Below are 22,140 nucleotides of genomic sequence, written 5' to 3'. Positions count from 1 at the left end.
GTCCGTTTCAAAAACTAAGGCAGGGGTGGCGAGTTAGAAAATGGAATGTAGAAGCATTAAATGGTTTGAAAAGGTAGGAGTACCAACAGGCGGTAAAGGAAATCATGGAGGATGGTAAAGAGCTAAGTACTATCGAAGAAAAAAGGGAAAGTTTCAAGAAAGGGTTGTCTAAAGCCGCAAAAGACACTATTTGAACCGTTAACACTAAAAGGACTAGAAAACCATGGATCACGGATGAGATGATTACAAAGATGGATGAGCGGCGAAAATGGAAGAATATAAATACAGATCTAGGCAAAATGAAGTACAAAGAATTGAACAATAAATTGAGGCGGGCAACAAATAAGGCAAAAGAAGCATGGTGGAAGACGCAGTGCGAGGATATGGGAAGTCTGCAGAGGAAGGGTGAAATCGGTGCGCTGTACAGAAAAGTTAAATCGTTATCGGGAAGTAAGAAAGGAAGAGCTATGCTAACAGTTAGAGATAAGGCGGGTAAGGTAATAGTTGACGCAGGAAAGATCCAAGAAGGATGGAAGGAGTATATAGAAGAACTGTACTGTAAAGAATTTAGACCGACAAAGTTAGACATAGAAAGGGAATATGACGTTGAGGAAGATAGCTTAGGTCCAGGCATACTAGACAATGAGATAGAAAGGGCATTAAGTGAGATGAAACTAAATAAGACCGTGGGGGTGGATAACATTCCCGCGGAACTTTTAAAAGGCTTAGGAAAATGTGGGAGGAAGAAACTATATGGGCTGATCCGTAGTATTTATGAGGAGGGAATCTGGCCGGAAGACTTTGTGAGATCAGTTTTAGTTCCTATTCCGAAAAAGGTAAAGGCTACGTCATGTGAGAACTAGGGGACGATAAGTTTGATATCCCACGTAGCTAAAGTTGTTCTCAGGATCATAAACAAAAGGATAGAGGGTAGGGCAAATGACTACTTAGGGGATGATCAGTTTGTGTCTAGGAAGGGGAGAGGTACGCGTGATACCATTGCAGCGATGAGATTATTAATCGAGAGGAATAAAGAACACAACCAGAAGGTATTTGCCTGTTTCGTAGATTTTGGAAAAGCGCTTGATAGAGTGAATTGGGAAAAACTAATGAGTATAATGCAGAAAATAGGAATAGATTGGAGGGAAAGGAGGCTAATCCGCAACCTGTAAATGTCTCAGACTGCTCAGGTGCGAGTGGGGAACGGGGAGTCCGGTTGGGCAGTGTTAGGAAGAGGTGTAAGGCAGGGTTGCCCATTATCACCGTTGCTGTTCAACCTGTATGCAGAGGAAAGGATTAAAGAGGCATGGGAAGAACTGGAGGTAGGAATGAAGGTAGGCGGGGAATTCGTAAAATCAGTTAGGTTTGCTGATGACCAAGCTTTAGTTTGTCAGTCAGCCAAGGGCTGCAAGCATTGCTGAGTCAATTGGAAATTCAGTGCGACAGGTATGGGATGAGAATCAATATTAATAAAACAAAGGTTATGCGATTTTCTAGAAAGAAAAAGGCTAAGCTTAACATTAAAGTAGGAGGGCAAAAACTAGTTCAAGTAGTAACAGTTTACGTATCTCGGTAGTTTTTTTGACCAACAGGATCAAAGTAGTAGGGACGTAAGGCGAAGATTTGCGCTAGACAAAGAGGCTTTCACAAGGGAGAGGGAGTTAATGACGGGGACGTTGAGTAAGGATGTTAAGAAAAGACTCGTAAAAACTTTAATTTCGAGCGTAGATATGTACGGCTCGGAAACGTGGTCGTTGAAGCAGGAGGATAGACGTAGATTGGAGGCCTTTGAAATGTGGGGGTGGAGAAGAATGGAGAAGGTGAAATGGACAGAGAAGAAAACAAACGAGGAAGTAATTGGTATGGTGGGTGAAGAGAGGGGTTTGTTGGGAGCAATCCTATGGAGGCAGGAAAAGTGGCTGAAGGGGATATTGACCGCCAGTGGAATGTTGAAGACTGTAATTGTGGGGAGAATGTTAGGCAAACGAGGAAAAGGAAGGAACAGGATAGGGATGTTGGACGGGATAAAGGGAGGAAGAAAGTACTCAAAGCTGAAGAGGGACCTGATGTAGAGTAGGATGTTGTGTTTTGCTAGGGGCCACAGATTATTTAATTAGTAATTACGTCCATCCAAAAACCTACCTTAACCGGTAGATTACCTAATAATAATAATATACATGTAAATAAATGTATATATATATATGTATGTGTGTATATATATATATATATATATATATATATATATGTATATATATACACATATAATACATGCATAGAGAGAGAGAAAGAAAGGAATGGTGAGTGGGAGGACGATGAAGATGAAGAGCTATTCGCTCATGGGAGAAATTTAATTTTCATAAAAACTTGTTCCGAGGAAGAGGATGTGAGGCACAGGGACCCGCCTCTTGTGATCACAGCTGGATGGACGCAGCATCACGACGTCGTTTCGCAACATCCCCGTGATTAACGAATCGACTCTTTTGGTACCGGAAGACAAAAGATAAGGGGGAACCGGAGCTCCAGGCGATTCGGAGAGGGAGAGTCGTGGGCGCCCTCACGGACCGGAGTGTTCTTCGCCGCGAGTGCGGGTCGCGTGGCACGCATAATTCCGGTTTGAGTTGGGGCCTGAATGTACAGTTTTGCCCAAATTAGCACTTCCGCAATTTTCAAGGGCCTTTCTTTTCCTCGATTAAAAGTCAATATTATCAAGGCTCACCTTATACTCTTCTACCGAATATCAAATTTAGTATCGGATTAAATATATTCATCGATATTGAGTGGGATCGAAAGAATATACTATATATCTTAGAACCTTTTAAAATAATGTGTGCTTTGTTTAAACCTATTGTATACATTATTTTTTGCACTCGGTATGGAATGGAGTAAATCTCAAATACTAATTTCATACATTAATTTGCATTTAACCTGTTTTCGAGGTATTGTAAGATTGAAATATGTATAGCTTTCAGTTTATTTACCTGATACAAATTCATTTGGCGTCAGATATGATTTCATATCCATAAACAATCAAAAAACCTCCAATTGTAATGCATATTTGATTATAATTAATTAAGAACTGATAATGATAAAATGCTAAAATAAAATATTATTATCATCAACATAAACCCAAAAATCCGTTGGAGTCGCAAATCTCAGGAAGGATTAAGGTCAAGTCAAATATTATATTGTCATTGCAGAGGAGCATCATTTGCGTAAGACAAAGCAATTTATGTAAATGAACAGTAAAAGAGTAATAGTAACAGAGTAAAATGGGCGTAATTGTAAGAAAATTAGAGGAATAATTATGAAAGCTATGAAAGTATTTACATGGAGAAAGAAATTGATATGATAGGGTCTATGAAAAAAGAGAGGGGGGAAAAATGATGAACCGCAAAGACAAATGGGATTAACTAAATAGGCGTTTAAGAGTCAAGAATGTTTGATGGAGAAATAAGGCAAAAAAGAAATGACCGTTGAGGAAGCAAGTTAGAGGAAGAAATTTCTGAGAGGGAAGAGAACTAGAACGGAGAGCGTGTGCTGGCAAAAAGTAGATGCAGAAGAATTTAAAAGAAGGGCACCTGTTAGATAAAGGGAGAAGAGGGAATGGAGAAAACAGGTATTTTAAACTGCACGATAAAATAGGAAGAAATTAAAATGAGCTAAAGAAGAAAAAAGCTTATGATAAAAAATAATTATGCAATGAGCAAGAGACAGAGATTTTCAGTAAAACACTTGATATGAAAATATTTCGGCCATGGAAGGCAGAGAAGATAGTGTTTACGGTTGGCCGTATAATAGCGCAGGTAAGTCACGGGTGTCGGTGTGAGCAGTTTCCACTTAGCCTTTAGAACCGGGAATATTTCTGAAAATGCTACCCTGAATGCCTCCGGCGCAATACAACGCCCTGTGTCCAGTAGGACAGGGTAAGGCGAGGAGGTGTTTCTGAGGGGACACCCACTCCTACAGGCGGGGGCGAGGAGTTGGCCCTGGACGAAGGAGGGACTCTCGCTTTCGTTCCGAGGGGAGGCCGGAAGGAGCGCCTGAGACGCGCTCACGGCCCTCATGCCCCCGCCACCCAGCCCTCGGATCTCATTCCCCCGCCCGCTCCACTTCCCGTCAAACCATCAAGTCACGCTCTTGGGAAATGTGCGTGCCTCGGCATGAGAGGGCTCTGGCGAATTCGACGCGGTGTTTTGGAACCCGGAGCACGAATTTACCTACTACGATGAACATGGGAACAAAGTGCAACCCACTTTTGAAACACCCCACCGGGTGCATACATATACACACATATTTCAAATATATATAAATACATGTATATATATAAATATATAAATATACATAAATACATATATATATATATATATATATATATATATATATATATATATATATATATATATCATATATATATCATATATATATGTATATTCATAAATACATATATATATATATATATATATATATATACATATACATATACATATATATGTATATATACGTATTTGCTAATATATTTACATATATATATATATATATATATATATATATAATATATATATATATATATCATATATATATGTATATTCATAAATATATATATATATACATATACATATACATATATATGTATATATACGTATTTGCTAATATATTTACATATATATATATATATATATATATATATATATATATAAAATATCTTCGAAATGGAACGCTCATCGGCGGCACACAAATATATAAAAACACAGATGTAGATTTTTAGAATATAGAGACACAAAGAAAGGACACTCACAATTTGTTATTTTACGTTTCGACAGCACGGCTGTCGTCTTCAGAATGGCGTTCTCGGGGAAGAGCGGAGAGGATGTGCGGGGGAGAGGTGGGGGAAGGAGAGGTAAAGGGACCAATAGGAAATGACCTCCCTTTACCTCTCCTTCCCCCACCTCTCCCCCGCACATCCTCTCCGCTCTTCCCCGAGAACGCCATTCTGAAGACGACAGCCGTGCTGTCGAAACGTAAAATAACAAATTGTGAGTGTCCTTTCTTTGTGTCTCTATATTCTAAAAATCTACATCTGTGTTTTTATATATTTGTATATATATATATATATATTTATTTATTTATTTATTTATTTACCTATTTTATTCCTGGAGCGACCATATTTTCAATTTTCTTCATTTTGCACTCCACCGGAGTACATTTTTATTGAATGAACTCTATGGTAATGCGAAGTCGAAAGTAGTTTGTATCATTATCGATGCGTACAAATTCGTCAGTTATATTAGAATTTTCCTCAAAACAGCAAATCCCGCTAAATATTTTTTTATGGATCCACAAAGTTTTAAATATATACCCGGCGAATTAGGCTTAGAGCACTGAGGTGCTACGATGGCAGTGCTTCGATTCATTGGGTGCTTCTTATAATCTTTTATGGTCTTTCAAAGACGTTCTAGCATACGTAGATACGCGTGCTATAAGGCCTTCCGATTAAACACTATTTTTATGCTAATCTTTACATCTCATTAGTACGCTTCTTGTAAAATATTACATTTCAAACATGCCTAAAAATGTCTACTTAGCTATTTGAGAAACACAATGATGAGTAAAAATATTAACTATTTATGAGCCAATATTGTCTAATCGGACGCGGTTTTCCCCACAGTTTTCTCCATAAACGCCATTGCCAAACTAATCTTTGGTCTCGAGTGTCAAGGAATTATCCCAATTAATTCTACCTTTCCCAGCGCCTATTCACCATGCATAAATCGCGTGATGTCAGAAATAAATCGATTCTAATCAAAAAATTAATCATTTTGGGGCAATGAACCTTTCATTGAGTGGAGACCTCCCAGGAAAATCAAAGGTTAAGTAATTGCTTCCCATAATTACCATCATTCCCTTTAATCGATGTTATCCCAGGCAAAACCGATGGAAGAACACCGTCGATTGGGAATCATGTGTGTTGATATTCAGAAGTCCGCCGCGTAATGATAAGGGAAGGGAGCCAGGACGGAAGTAATTATCTCACAAATGTGCAAGAGGTAAACGATCTGTTTATGCATGCCCTGGTATGAAATTATTATGTCCACTCGGGTCCCTTTAATCGATGTTATCCCAGGCAAAACCGACGGAAGAACACCGTCGATTGGGAATCATGTGTGTTGATATTCAGGAGTCCGCCGCGTAATGATAAGGGAAGGGAGCCAGGACGGAAGCGATTATCTCACAAATGTGCAAGAGGTAAACGATTTGTTTATGCACGCCCGGGTATGAAATTATTATGTCCGTAGCTATTTGAACCTTTTGAGCGTCGATCCCAAGCCCTCCGCCAAAGAGATTTCGCGTTTGCGAGAGAGAGGACCCTTTGTTTTTAGCCTCGTGCGCCGGGATGAGATAACGCGTACTTTCAGTCACGAGGAGAACATATGGAACCTTTGTTTTCACTTTCGTCCACCGCTTTATGGCGGCGAGGAGAGAAAGTGACAGGTAATAGGAGGGTCCGCAAATTATTCACTAGCAAAAGTACGCGATGGAATATCTAAGCACCCTACCCCTAAATTTGATGGGTGTAACACCCAACGGTTCGATTTCGCGAAAAAATCCAACGGACGTTTTCGGATTGCGAGATATTCTAGGAGAGGGATGCCAAAACGATTAACGGGGCAGATAGCCCCGCGGAAGTAAAAGTGTAGGGAGGCATTCATTTTTTTCGCAAAGTAGTATGGGCTTGAGAAGGAATAAAGTAGAGTATTGCGGAAATATTTTCCTTCCTTTCAATCATCTTATCCCACTATTACGACCAAACCACGCCATGCCAGGATTCGAGTGGAAAGGCATCCAAACGAAAACCGGGATGCGCGAATACCCGCGAACGCAATTACTTTTTCACTTTTGTTCATCTTCCTTAAAAACATCACCAAAGCACGTTTTCTTGGGTCTAGTCTTTTACGACAAAAACCGGTCGCGTGGCATTATGTGCCCGAAAGGTTGCAGGCATATTTTCATAAACATGATCTTATCTCAAAATAAACACGCTGGTGAATTCAGCTCCTGTCGAAATACATGAAAGTGATCTTATTACTCGATGAGAACCAATTTTAAAAATTTGGGATTCATAAAATTAATGCTTTCTCTACTGCAGATGGCAATTGCAGATGGGGCCCGCACTTGATCGTAGACAGCAGTTCAATGAACACCTTTCACGAAACTTATTAAAACGCAACAATTGTAAAAGATAATGGTAATCATAATTTATGATAGTTGGAGGCCAAGAATGAGCAGGAGAGTTTATGCTGCTCCGATATTTACTAAAGATTTGTTTGGAAGTTACTCAAATCATATAATTTCGTAAAAATATGCGGACATTTTGTGAGTTTGTCAAATTTGAGAATATTTTCATCGAGCACGGGGCGATTTGGATAAAATTTATCGTTTATGAAAATCGGAGAAACGAATTAAAATCACAGAAACATTCACCAATTGCCTCTTTTAGTTAAATTAAACAGTTGATTCCCTTCCCATTAGGATAACACGCGTATTGCGGATGGTGTAACTACTTTGACGAAACACTGCTGTCATTACTTTGCCCTTGAAATTTCTCGGTGATTGCCGTATAAACAATGGACATTTATTTGATAATATTAAATTTTATTTCTTTCAGCAAAATAAATAAATCCCTAAGGAAAAAGAATCCATATTGTCACTCATAAAATGTAGAAGATATTAATGAGGCATGGGGAAGGAGATAGTCCTCCTGTGGTACCTATCGGTTTTGAAATAATTTTGGAAGCAATACACTTAGCGATAAATAACATTTGCCTCTAAGCTATTGAAGCTAGTTCTCAGTCATTTTTGGGAGGAATGATTTCGGAGAAGTAAGCATTGAGTTTCTATTCTATTGACTGAAGAGTACTTATCTTATCTTAGAGTCATTAGATATAGGCCTGCTTCCGATCCAACTACATTTCCTCGAACAAAATGTATGCAGATAAAGAGCAAATACACTTAAATATGTATTTTTTGCACTGGAATTAAATAAACTGATGATTTTTCCTGAGCTTCAATTAAAATATACTTGTGATATCATTTTCTGCAATAAAAGGCTCAATTCAACTCTTTTATTATCCATGCTGCCATTGCTCTTTTCTGTTTAAAGTGCCCGAATTTTACATTTCCCCTTAATTTTCCAAAAGCTGAAACCATATTTACTCCAAAACTCTTTGGTTTTCACTCAATTTTCAATTTTTATGCTCTATAACACAATCTGATTCCACAAAAATTCAACACGAGTTTGAACCTAATTAAGATAACACCTTCAAGAACGGATGAGAATCTCCGGCTTCACTAATAAATACATATTTATTCGAATTTACGATTACAAAACATTTGTATTCAATCCTATATTTATAATTCGTCTCGCGTCGTGGGCATGAAAATGCGCGCGGCCCGGCTGTTAAGACTGAGCTGACTCGCCTGGGTTGGACTAAACAAGCGCCATAGGCGTAACACCATGCAATTCACCACTGGAATCCAGGGCTAAGCCCTTTTATTACCACATGCACCCAGTCGTTGAACGAACAACGTTTCCATCGCCGCGCTTCGGATGAAATCTCACACATTGACAGTAAATAACGGTCGAAGACTAGCGTGACATTTTCAGGTAAACCATGGGAACACGCTTCCTCGCGGAGACATGCCATTCCCCGAAAACTCCTTTGATGTTCTCAGACGATTTTCACGAGACAAAGAAATGGGTTTCCTCCTCCGGCGATGTCGACCTTTCCACTATTCGTCCTTGACCCGTTATGGGCGCCAACAGCCCATCTGGAGAGCGGAGAGGTTTGTAACTCATCTAAGATGCCCGCAAAAAGTCAGCTCATGTTTCTGCGTTCGTCTGGTGAAGAGAGTCCCGAGCGAATGACTCGGAAGCAGTTCCTCTCTTATTATGCACGCGGCAGCTGTGAATACGTTTCACGCTTATTCTGTCGCCTTATTGAAAGTCCTTTTGACGATGGAACCCGATAACTTCCAATTAATTTTCATTTTTCTGCAGTGGTCATGCAATTAAGACTTTAACATCCAAACGGACATAAAATCCACCTAACTATTACGGTGAAACAAACTTAGCAGAAACTCATTTTTTCGTAACTTTCTGCCCAGAAATGAGCGAATAAGAAGTATAAGGGTGTTACAATTGGTTTTAATGGTATTGAATTTATCTATAAATTAAAATTTCATTTTTCCTTTCTTAAAAATTTTAACTGTAATTATTTTCCTTTATTTTATCTCGTCAATCATCCTATGATTATTTTGAATCAAATTTTCAAAGATAAAAATACAATGTTTTAAACGATGAGCCAACTCAACTCTTAATCCCCTTCCTCAATTGTCATCTTTTAATGCAAAAACAATCAGTGAGTGTCTATATAGTTCCTCCTCAAGAAAATAACAATACTTGACGATCAATCGTGTGCATAGCCACCTTTTCAGGAAAGTAACCTTTCTCAAAAATAAAAAGAATTACGTGAAATTTCAAAAATTTAATTCAAATGAAGAATTTTTAATAACCATAATAAATATGGTGATAGTGAATAATCTCTAAATTTATGAGATTATAATTAAATCTCTATAGTCGGAAAAAAGTCGGCTTGCAAAAGAGTCATTTAGATTGTGCAATGTAATACCAATAGAGCATTATAGCCGCATTTCCCTGGAATCAATATTTCGTAAACGGATACTTTCCCCAAGTAAGGTCATATATTGGGGATGGAATCCACAAATGAGGTCCAAATGGGGCAAAGCGGAAATTATAAAACGCAATCTCTGTTGATGCGGAAATGAATTGCAGAGTGGTAAGAAATAGAGATAATGATTTTGGGAGGCAGAACATTTCCTCAGCCGGCACGCGGCAATAAAATGGGGGTTATTTTTAGGTTTGACCTACGGAGCGTTATAAACCAGCAGAAAAGAAAATTTCTTACATTTTACAAATATCAAAGGCGGAAATCACGATTGGCCATTTTGCGGATACGTTGTTTCGGAGAGAGTGCTAAAAAAATAAACTTAATATCGGGCGTAAAAATGTCCGCAGGCGGAAGATTTAGAAAATTAAATAATTCCTATTTCGAGAAAGATTTTGCGAGGGAGTATTGACCGCCGATTCAAAGCCGTGACCCCGGAGGTTTATTTCATCTCTTCAGTTTAATGAAAAGTGAAAATTTGGAGATGGAGATAATGCTCGCTTCTCTCTGCTTTCTTTCGCAAGATTACACCAAGTATGCGATTCTAAAAAAAGTCCTGTCGAAGAAACAAAAGAAATTGCGTGCGTAAGAGGGAGTAGTCATGGTTTCAAGAGGTTCAATTGTTGTTTGTTGTTCATCGTTTACATATCCATCTTTAAAATTTTCGCCATTCCTTCGTTGATTCAGTACGTAGTTTATAATGTTAGCGGTGGTTCCACTGAAACCTAATTCACTCTCGGTCTATAGCTCTGGACACACCCAACTGGACCAATTCAGTGCAATCTTTGATTTTCAAGGCATTCTGGGAATTGCTGACGAATTAGGGTAAGGAAAAGGTTCTCTTACCTGGTTGTGTAAATTATGACCCCTTGTCGGGCTACGTACGAAATAAAATAACCCTTCGCACCTATTTTCTAGTTTTTGAGTGCGATTGATTAGTCATCAGCACAACAGAGGCCCCTGAGACCCCAGGAGTTAAATTTTATATAGACTTGACCTATGGCAGAACTCTGAGTGTGGCAGAAAGATTGGCGTAAGGCTAAATGGAAAAGTTTAATGCACCATATGCTTAACTTTGACCCATCCTTTTACCTGTGAGTATCATTGAGACAAATTAGGATAGATTTTCACATTTTTTAAGAACAACCGAGAGTTTTGTACATCTAATGCTTTCCTTGGGTCATTCAGGTTGAAGCTTATCAACTCTTGCTTACTGTTAATTATTTATAGTGATCAGAATATTCATAAAATATAAATTTAACTGCCGACTTTTAATAATTATGAATAATAATTAGTTCAAGAATTAATTTTTGAGCATGATTTTTTAATGGAGTATGTAAAAAAATGCGAATGCATGTTTAAAATTCTAATTTGGTTTTCATTAGGGCTATTACATACAAGTTTCCATTCCTTTTGCAATGTTTTTATAGTGGTTAAAATGCTTAAATATTACCTTAATCGAGGAAGGCTCGAGTCCAAATTAGTCACTGAAAAATATTAGATCAAAGGGTTCGGAATTTGTGAACTTCATCCAAAAACCAAAGGTAGATTATGGGAAAATAAGACCTCAGAGGTTCATTTGCGCGTCCCGAGGGCCAAAATACGAGGGTCATCCGGAAAGTAGTACCCGTTCGTGCCGCATGAAGTGCTGACGACGCGAGTAGCCGCTGGACGAAGTCAGATAGCTTCAGTGGCTTGTCTGCCTTCTCTGAGCCAAGTTGCGTGACGCTAGCATTGCCTGTGTTGTTTCTGTGATTGTTTACAATGTTTAAAAAAATTAAGAACGCCGCCAGTTGTGAAGTGAGGGCAGTGATTAAATTCCTCAATGCAAGAAACGTTCGCCCATGTGATATTCATCGCCAATTAAAGGAGGTGTATGGAGACAATGTAATGGACGAGTCGTCTGTTCGGCGGTGGTGTCGCAACTTCAACATGGGGAGGGGGAACACACACGACGATGAGCGTTCGGGGAGACCGTCTGTCATTACAGACCAACTGGTGAGCTCAGTTGACGAATTCGTGAGGAACGATCGGCGCGTCACAATTGATGACATCTGTGAGCATTTTCCCAATGTTTCTCGAACAATTGTTCATGAAATTGTTAAACACCATCTGCATTATGCAAAAATTTGTGCAAGATGGGTCCCTCGCGTATCTCAATGAGCTGGCGGCGAAGGACTATGCAGCAGGAATACAGAAACTTGTCACACGTTATGACAAATGCCTTAATTTGCTTGGAGATTATGTTGAGAAGTAGTTTAAAGTATCCTCTTTCAAATAAAATTTTTTATGTTTGTTAATATTTACTTTTGTGTCTTTATTTCACGAACGGGTACTACTTTCCGGATGACCCTCGTATATAGCATGAGTTCATATTTCAAGAATATGAACAGTTGTTTGGCAGGTATTATCAATTATCTTGTCACAGATTTTTAGAGGTAGTGAATGGTTTCTATTGCCTGTATTATCCACGGGTAGAACATTTGTTATTGGAAATTTGGTTGCACCATATCATTTTAAGATCATGTTCCATTAATATTAGATACTTTACAGGGAAAATTTAGAAGCTAAAGGCTTCCCGTACTGAAATATTTACATCGATCTTCACACCCGTTACGTCATCCAGCCTGCAGCATTCAAGGACCTATCATGGAAGGGGATGGTGAACTGGAAAAGGTTTGAAGGGGATTGGATCGGTAGTGGCCACCCCTCTAAGTGATTTCTATCCCTTGGTATCACGAGGGAAATGAGTTTATATTACTCCTTATATTTGTTTCTCTAATCTTATATCTGTGATACCATCGAAAAGAATTAAATTTGTCAGAGGATAACGAATTACAATTCTAATACGAAGCCATTTTCCGCGATGTTTTAATTTTCAGTCCACTGCAGAATATTTCCTTTTTTGATGCCTTCTAACCAAGTTGTGCAAGTATTGTCATGAAAAGTGACATTTTAATAACAGTTTAGAAACAACTGTGGTGCCTTATGTTTAAATGTTTTGATGCCAAAAATGAAACATTTGCGGGCCAAATCTCACGCACAGGATGCATGCTATCAAACGGGTTTGATAAGAGCAAGATTAGTCCTACGATTTACATCTTCTAAGCATTGAGTTTCTTACTTATATTTACAGTAAATTACTTAAAAAGAAAAACTATATCCCTTAGTCCGTCCGTAAAATTTATGCACATGAGGACTCAGCAATAGGTCGTCAATGATACTGATCCCTAGTACTTGAGAATATCTCAATCAACCTCAACTTGTTTACACACAAAATCCTTGGCTGGACACTTTCTCCGAGAAATTTTTCTTACAGAGATTTTATAAACTCAATTCGAGTTTTACAATTATTCCTACCATTTTATAGCAGAACCTTTTTGCGGAGCCAGAATCGTATTAATCAGTCATTGCTCTTCAAATCACATCGTCAATCACAATTTATTTTTTAATATATTTCTACTGTATGGTTACGGGATGTAAGTGGAGCCCAGGTCCAGTCTAAATGGACCTTTCTTAATCCGTCCTTGCCGTTTCCATCGGAAGGTATGCTCTCGAAAATTGCCATGATTCCTGCTTTTCTAAGTTCTTCTCTCATGCTTTTTCCAAATTCCAACCTATGCTAACGCTTGTTCTGGCACTATTCACGTTCAGCCTATTGCCCGCATACTGCGTCTCCAGAAGAAAATTTAATACCTTCGGAGTTCAGCCAAACCGAAGGCAAGTACGTATGTTAGACTCCCGAATGAGTCAAGGACACTGCCGGGATTAGGAAACAGAAGAGAGAGAGAGAGAGACGGTAGCCATTAGAGCTCAAGACGCAATATGTCTCTCCTTCCATTGTAAAAAGACCGTCCATCCGTCCGTCTGGTAGCGCACGCTTGTGATCGCAAATATCCGCTGAAAAGAAGTACCAGCCTCCCCTTTTTAACTGCCCGCAAGAGAGTCCCTCCTCGCGGTATCTGCTGCCTCCGTCTTCGGCCCTTCCTGAAACCTTTGCTCCTCCCACCCTTCCCCCTCGACTCCACGTTTCAGCCCTTCCTCTCCCTTCAACACACGCCAGCGGTCTTATTGTGCGGCGCAGGTTGGAGGTGGTGGGCATAAAAGAGAGTCCAAATGTGTACTTTCACTCGGCCGGGAGAGAGAAAATGCAGACCGCGTCCCCTTGAGGGAAGGGGACTTGGAGAAAAACACACAGTGCATACGGAATAGCAGGGGGACGTGCAGCTACGAGTGGGCGTCGCGGAGGCAATTAGCGAAATTTCTTCATGTTGCAACGTGGTTTAAGAGTGCCCCTCCGCACGTATGACTTCCACCTGCTACCATGTTCCGAGGCGTTTTCACATCATCCTGTCACGCCGCGGTTTGAGTCCTCAGAGTTGCGTCACTGTCACGGTTGGTCGTGAGAGGAATGTAATTTCGTACCAAAAGTGCAAAAGATATTGGCATGCTCATTTTCATTTAAAATCAAGATGAGTTCTCACTTATGTCATAGCGAGTACCTCGGTGTCCCTCTTTGAGTTATTATGCGATCTGAGTTTCAAATGCCCTTTGGATTTAAAGCATGAAAACTCTGACTAATGTCATTTACACTGCAAACGAATGACATGGCGCTGAAATAACTAATCGATCACAAGAATATGGGTAGAGTTTGCAGTTTTAACTGCCCAATTATTTAGAATAATTGCAAGGATACTTTTGTCTAATCATTATAGATTACTTTTAAATTTGGCTGACTGAACTGAAGTTTCGTCAAACTTTGAAAGGTTGTGTAGGCATTTAAGCGATGGCTTTAATATACATAGATATTTGACCCAAAAATGAACACATCTAATGTTTACGAGGCAAGGTCCTATGAACAAATTTGTCAGGTGTGTGAGTGTTATAGCACTCTCTCTTATGGTATCCAAAGGTGAACTTTTTCCATCCATTATTATTTATGAATGATGAATTGCCATTTAATCTCATCTACTCTTTTAGACAGCGGAATTAAAATGAAAAGCATTGTGAATTAATATATTTCTCCGTGAGTTTAATCCCGAAATATCTGAAAAAGTTTTCTAGATTTAAACTTCAAGAGCAGGTTAAACTTGTTTGCTAAGGTACCTCAATATCACTCCATGGGGTTTGAATACCAATTTTTCGCACGTCAGCCACGCCTATTACTCGGAATACATTGTATTTATTTTTTTATCCTTTTCTCTGTTTAAAATATAAACAGAAGCTGAAAAAAATTTCGCTCTCCTAAGTACACTTCCTGCAATTTGTGTTAGAGAGGGCATTAGACTTTCACAACTGCTAAATCGAATGCGGAGGGGAAAAATATTTCGCGCCTATCTTACGTACGGGACAGAAGTGCACCTGTCACCGTACCGTCGAGTAACTGTCAACCCTAATGTGGGGCACGGAGAACAGCCGGGCGTGAATCGAACCTTCTCCTTGAAGTGTTTATCGCTGTCAACCGAAGGAAAGGGAAGTCCTGGGATGCTCGGCGTCAGTGACAAAAGAAAGGGAATGGGAGGACTTAGGATGGCGAGCAAACGACAACAAATGCATCCGTGGGCGAGGGCGGAATGGGAACCTTGCTTAAATCCCTTGTCCTGGAATACTCACGGAAATATGTTACTGTGAGCTCCTTCCTACCATGCCGTAGAACACCACCCATTCGCCTTAAATCAAAGTATGCCAATGCATACTCAGGGTCATGCAATTGAGCACATTCCCTTCTCCTCACTTGATTGAAATTAAATGGAATGCATAATATTTTAGCATGATTATAAAGATACGTTTCCACCCCGGAAGAAACATTAACATATATTCGTGAAACAACTGTAAAAACTGTATAGAAAAGCTGAAAAGCTGTATAGAAAAAGGATTTTCCTATACAATGAGTAAAGTTTTGAATGTCAATATTAAGCGCAACGGTTTTCCTCACTAATTAGCATTACACATCTGATTCCCTTGCTTGACTTCAAATTTTCGTGACGGCATTTGTGTCTCTTTGCAGTGGATATGCTCAAATATTTGCAACACTTAACTTTTGTAAAAATATCTACGTAAGAATCCAACAGGATTGTAAGTAAACCACCGTCAGATTTTTCCCCCTGTTTATTCCCATCCATGATAAAATTTGAAGGTCCTTAGAGGAGCAGAGTACCGAATAAAATCGCGGGAACTTTCTTTAGGTAAGAATTAATTTCATGCGATTTTCAAGAGTGAACATTCAAAATAAAAGTGTCGTCTCATTAATAATGCAAAACGAAATCGCGCAGTGTTCGCTCCGACCTCCTTTTTTCAGCAGCCCACCTTGCCTGGTTGCGGAGTCTCGTTTCCACACGGTAATTCCCATGGGAACAAAGAAATGGCGAGCTCACTCTAAGACAGGAATCGTATCCTTTAAATCACTTGTGGTTAAACAGAATGGATGGAGAAATAACTCAAGTTCCCTCACTAGCACTTATTTAATCGCTGTCTCTTCAAATCCTTATGGTTTAATTAGAGTCGATATTCTGTGATGGATGGCTGGGGCTGAACCTGTATGACTCACCAAAGCACCCGTTATTTTTCATTCACTTTCAGCGCATGGAATACACCAAATAGACTTAAACGGTAACAAGTTGCAACATTTGCATGCTGTTTCATTCAGCCTCTTATTTGCGCCTAATTAACTTCGTGAGCTGAGCTTTATCTGACAACCGTGTTAAGTAGAAGGTTGTAGATGTTTGATAAAATGCCACTAGTCAATCGGACGCTCAGAGGTCGTAGTGGCTATCAGAGTCACTTAAATGGGAAACAATGCAGTTTTCCAATTGAATTGTTAGTCTTGAAAATCTTCTGAATTAATTTTAAATGCACGTAAGTATCCTCCTCGGAATTTTAAAATTCTTTGTTTTCAATCTTTCGAAAATATATAAATTTAAAAAAGGGATCACTTTTATTATTTTAAACTCTAATTTGGAAATTTTAAAAAAACAATGCACAGGGTATCCACTTACCAAGTATCCATATATTCAGCCAGCACTAGAGATTCAATTTTTAGCTTCCTTCTATAATGTGTTGAAATATAATTGAATTATCTATTTACCAATAATAGATTTCTACTCCGTTTGGAAAAAATTGATACTAAAAAACGAATGATAAATGTCACCCTGCACAAAATCCAATCCATTTCTGAAAAGATTCTGGGTTGCTCACACAGATAGGGTTAGCCAAAATGCTCCACTCGATATTACGTTAATAGCCCCTTCGAAGCGGCCCTTATCGAAGAAATGAAATTATTTGAAAATAAAATCACCAAGTTCAAAAAACCTCGGCAACTGTTATCCACAAACAGAAAGAAGAGTAGAACATGGAACGAAATGAAACGTTTAATTCGTTGTCGTTATAAAATCACTGCAGCACATATCGCCGAATCTCAAAAACATTCCATTCGATTACCGCACACGGTCGAGAGAAATAAATCCCACGCTGTATGAATAATCCGGCAGCAACTCCCTGCGATCCCTGTAAGAATGACTCCAGTTGCGGGAGAGCGCACTCACCAGAGGCGCAGGCTCGGGGGATTCCTCCTGGCGGCTCGTTCCGACGCAAAGGTGCTTTCGGCGACACGCCGCTCAAGGGGAGAAGATGAGGTCGTCTCCTCAGCAACCAACCGCCAACCCATCGCGAGTCACGGAGCGCACAAGACTGGGAGAGAAGAGAGCGCAAGCGGTTTTTCGGCATCGCGGCGAGGGGAGACAAAAGGGGGGAGGTGGGAGTAAGGGATGAGAGATGAGAGGGTGAAGGGGTGGAGGGAGGGGAGGCTGAGACGGGAAAGAGTGCGCGCGAGAGTGAGGGAGTGTAGTATTGCGGAGTACGAGCGAGAAAGTTAGGAGGAAGAGTTGAGGAGGTTAAGAGGAGGAGAGTGGCCTCCCTGGAGGGGGTCGAGGGAGAGAGAGGGAGAGGCGTAGCGCAAGAGGGCTGGAAGCGAGGCGGAGGATTCTCCTCGCCTCGGCAGTCGCCTCAGTGTGTGCGGTGGTTCAGGAGGATGGCTCCGGCGGCGGAGACTTCAACGACCGCGGCGACTCGGGAGATTTCAATGCCCGTGACAGCTTGGCCTCCTTCTTCGTAGCGACGGTGACCCTTTCCCTCGGCCGCGCGGAGGGCGTCACGTGACGGGATTCGTCCCCCGTCCCGTACCCGCATCCCCCTCCACGTCCTCCTCTCTTTACTTTCCTTCTCCTTGCGGCCAACCTTCCCCTCTTTACCTACTTATCTCTCTCTACGTTGTCTCTCCGAAACGCCCACGCAAAGCTCCCAGTCTGGCCTTTCATTTTTTCTCCACGCCTCTTTCTCTCATTCCCTGATCTTCTCCCTCCCTCCAACTATGGTAACCTTCTGCGGGGATCGTTGGCAATACCGTCAAACCCAATATTGTGGCTGATTAAGCAATTATCCGGCGATTTTCCCACGCACCTAGTGTTTATCCTTGCGAAATGGTGGCGATTCACCGATGTTCAAGGTTAATCTCTTGTGGCTTCTATAATGATGCGTGAGATGAATTTAATTCAGTTATTTTCCAACATACTGTGATTCATTACAATTAAGCGAACCATATTTGGGGCATGATAATATAATTTATGCAACTTTCTATTAGCTTTTCTGGTAAAACGGTGAACACTAGTGAAAAAACGATCAATAGTCATACAATGCCCACCAATAATTCCCTGGAAATGTACTTTAAGGGCGCCATGAAATTTTTTAACACGGCCTTGTGATTTAAATATCAATTAATTAAATCTAGTTGTAAATTTAAAGCAAATAATAACTTCCCACTCCCTGTAAACCCCCTTCTTTATTCCACCTATAAGTGCCCTTAAGTGTACGGCTTTGGGTTTTATATTCTTTCCATTCACTCGGCCGTAGTACGTTCTTTATCTATTTACAAATAATAACTATGAATTAAAAACCAATGTCACTTTACCTAAAACAACTGGATACTTATGCTATGTATGTATTACATCCCGATGGAATAGTATAAAATATTGGCAAAAATACTTTTATATACGCGTTGAAAAGATATCTCCATCAATTTTGATTATCTTAACATTTATTTGGTGAAACAAATTGAGGTATGAGACTGGTTCGGCATTAAGTTACCGCACTAAATCCCGTTGCGTCAAACACATTCTGTATTTTTGTTTCAGCGCATTATTTGAGTCGGCCATATGCATGCCCATTATTATAAATAAGTATAAATGTACATTTGCATTTCGTATAGGCAATATTAGTTTTTTAATGGCTTGCATCATTATAAAATCTTGAGTTGTTGAGGGCAGCTACAATTTTTTCACACCTTTTACGTGCCAATTACGCTATCTTTTGTTCCATTCATTAATTACAATTAGAAATAATATGATATAAAAATAAGAAGAATGGGATTAGATGTAATCTACGAAAGAAGAATACGCTTTGATAAAAACCTTGGCATAAGTAATGGCGGAAAGTAGGTCAAATAACTCCTGGCAGTATACTCCTAATATCTTGTTCCCTGTGAAGAAAGTGAATTCCATTTTACGATCTTTAATCTATTCTCCACAACTGACTCAGACTCCCCAATTCTCAACCTCCTGCACCTTTATCTTCGCACTTCTTAATGATCTCTCTTTCTTGCTTGACTCATTTCTTATTCTTACGTCAGGCTTTCTATACACGGCTAAATTTTTAACATTTACTTTTTCGTTCACCTTAAGTACTATTAGCAAGTGTTTCCTTGGGATAAAAGTAAATACTCTTAAAACAATATTTTTGGCACCTTACAAACATTTGAGAAGTGTAGAGACATGGAAACAAAACAAAACGTCATGATGACTCACTGAGAATGAATGATGAATGTTAACAGAAAATTATTTAAATGATCAAACCAAAATTTACAAAATAATATTTTTGGTATTGAAAATTCATTCAAAAAATAATATTTCGCGTAGGCAGGTGACAGGTGATGGACATATCTTTCAACATATTTAAGAACTATCAATTTTATGCATCTTGCAATTAACAGCAACTTCTTTGGGAATTTCCAAACATTTTTATTATGAGGAAAATCTATTTGTAGAGGCATCACCGAACATTGCTAACCATCTCTGTCAACTGCTTTTCGGTTGTAAAATGAACTTTTACGGGGGAGAAATTTTGCGCAAGTTGATTTAGGCGATGCCTTTCTCCTTCCGCAATTCCCATGGCAAATATTTGAACGCTAAATTTTATATAAAACCTCTTTATATCTTTATCCATTGATTAACTCGATTCTACCCCCTCACTAGTCTAGTCATTTAAATGATAATTCACATACATTCATCAAAATTCAAAATAAGTCATTCCTCGTAACTTGACAGATCTTTTCATGGAGTAAGTTTCATCAGATGCGCTTCATTCTTATTTTTACGCTAAAGAAAAATATTTTAGGAATATTTCTCGTCAAATTTTAGAAATCACATATGAATTACCAGTTCTTATGATAATTGCCGTTCCTCTGATTAAACATGTTCCCATCGGCCGAGGTTTCAAAGGGGTTTCCGAATTTCGGCCGCACCAATAAGTGAAATGCCGACTCGAAGGTGTATCGCAAGTTATCCTTAATCCCGTTTTTACTTTGATAAGATACTGATCCTTTATAATTAATTATAAGCAAATAGTTGATTTCTCTTGGAATATAAATGACGTTTTAGGTTTATATTTTTTACACATAGCACTCAAATACTATCTCCAGGTGCCTACCCTTGCAATCTATGATAATACTATGATCTGCTACGGCAATACGGTCGCCTCGACAGTGAATGTTTTTAGGGCGGCACTTTTTTTAGGGGTAATAGGGTACATATATAATCATATAAATAGAACATATGATATGAATGAGTATAAATTAAAATTTGACAAATACAAACTAAATAATAATCATGTCTATTGAAGGATGGAATGATGAACAAAAACGAGTGTAATTTTTCTTACATGTCGATTAGCAATTGGTCGGACACCCCACACTCTTGATAAGAATCGACTCAGGCCGGCCCGCCTTAACGTCATCCGACACGCTACACTTATCAGATGCCTATCGAAGATCAGTGCCTATGCACACCGACTCCCACGGAAAGATGTGGGCCGCAGGAATAGATGCGGAGGTGAGGGAACGCGATGTGGAAAGAATGACGGGGGTGTGGGGCGGGTGCAGGGAGAGGATATGTGGAGATTACCTCGAGTTTCGCGAAGTTCACGCCGCGCCGTTTGGAGTACGGCGTCACGAGCGTCGCGAAAAAAACCTCCTCGCCTAGTAATCTGAGGGGGGGGGAGGAAACCAGTATTTAAAATAAAAGAAATAGCACCTATCCCTTATACATACGTTGACACCACTTTGCATTCCTTCCAAGGACCTGGGAGGAGAATCCACTTCTCCGATTGCCCAACATGTCGTCCGGCGAGTTTCGGTGCCAGCCTCTCTTCTTCGACTACTGCGCCACACACCGACGCTATTCTTTCTAAATCTCCGAATCCCCGTGATTTAATCTCCGATTGGGAACCACGCCGCCTTCCAGAGTTACTCATTGAAAGAGATCTTTCACTTATGCTCTCCTAAGTTTATCCTCTTTCGCCCTCATGACCCTTAGCCACCAAATACTTGCCAACAGGCAGCGCTGCCAATTTTTCGAACTTGCAAGCATTTATTTCATCCAAGTCTTGTCTTGAGGTTCATTACACCGGTGAATGCTTGGATTTGTGAAAAACATTTCAAACAATTCATGTGATAAGTCTTGGTGAGATGCGGGCTGATGCCTCAAGTTCACTGGACTGCCATTGTCAACCAGAAACTGGTATTTTTGAAGAGGTTTAAAATAAATTCTTAAGGCCCATTGAGAATTATTGGAATGATATGATCAGTGTATCTAAATGGTAACATTTTCAATTATTTCTGAAAGATTACTTGATTCAAGTTAATTTTATTATAAACGTGTTATGAAATGCCGACACTTGTAAATATTAAAAAAATGAAACCGGTGAAGCTACTATTCAGGAAATATGGAAACAGCATATGACGAGAAGTGTCTTCGGCAAGGCTCATCTAAGAAAGATGCCTGACTATGACTGGGGAAGGCCATCGTAACCACATGCATCAAAGGTTACGGGGGCTTGATTTCCATTCTGAGCGCTCAAATACAGCCAAGAGGTGGTGGATACCAGAGAAATGCGTAGGCCAGAATAGGACGGTTACCACACCGTAATTTGTAACAAGATCCTTCCAGTTAAAGCTATCAGTGGCATTTGCGAGCCGTAAGTATTATCTCGCCTGTCTGTGATGCTCATTTCTTTTTCCAAGTGCAAATAAGTTGAAGTAAGAAAGACTTTTTTCAGTTTTCTATCACGTCAC

General features: G+C 39.6%; 1 protein-coding gene across 1 annotated transcript in view; it reads right to left on the bottom strand.

The window, feature by feature from the left end:
- LOC139689885 (uncharacterized) overlaps positions 1 to 17,378 on the bottom strand; it is a 144,564-nt gene extending 127,186 nt beyond the window's left edge. Inside the window, exon 1 of the mRNA XM_071586991.1 lies at positions 17,285 to 17,378. The gene's annotated coding sequence lies outside the window, so the exon portion shown is untranslated. The remainder of the gene's footprint in view (positions 1 to 17,284) is intronic.
- Between the last annotated feature and the right edge of the window lie 4,762 nt (positions 17,379 to 22,140).

Source organism: Hetaerina americana, unplaced genomic scaffold, assembly GCF_022747635.1.
Source record: "Hetaerina americana unplaced genomic scaffold, ioHetAmer1.1.p SCAF_29, whole genome shotgun sequence".
In the NCBI taxonomy this organism is placed as follows: domain Eukaryota; kingdom Metazoa; phylum Arthropoda; class Insecta; order Odonata; family Calopterygidae; genus Hetaerina; species Hetaerina americana.
This window is presented reverse-complemented; position numbering and strand designations above follow the sequence as displayed.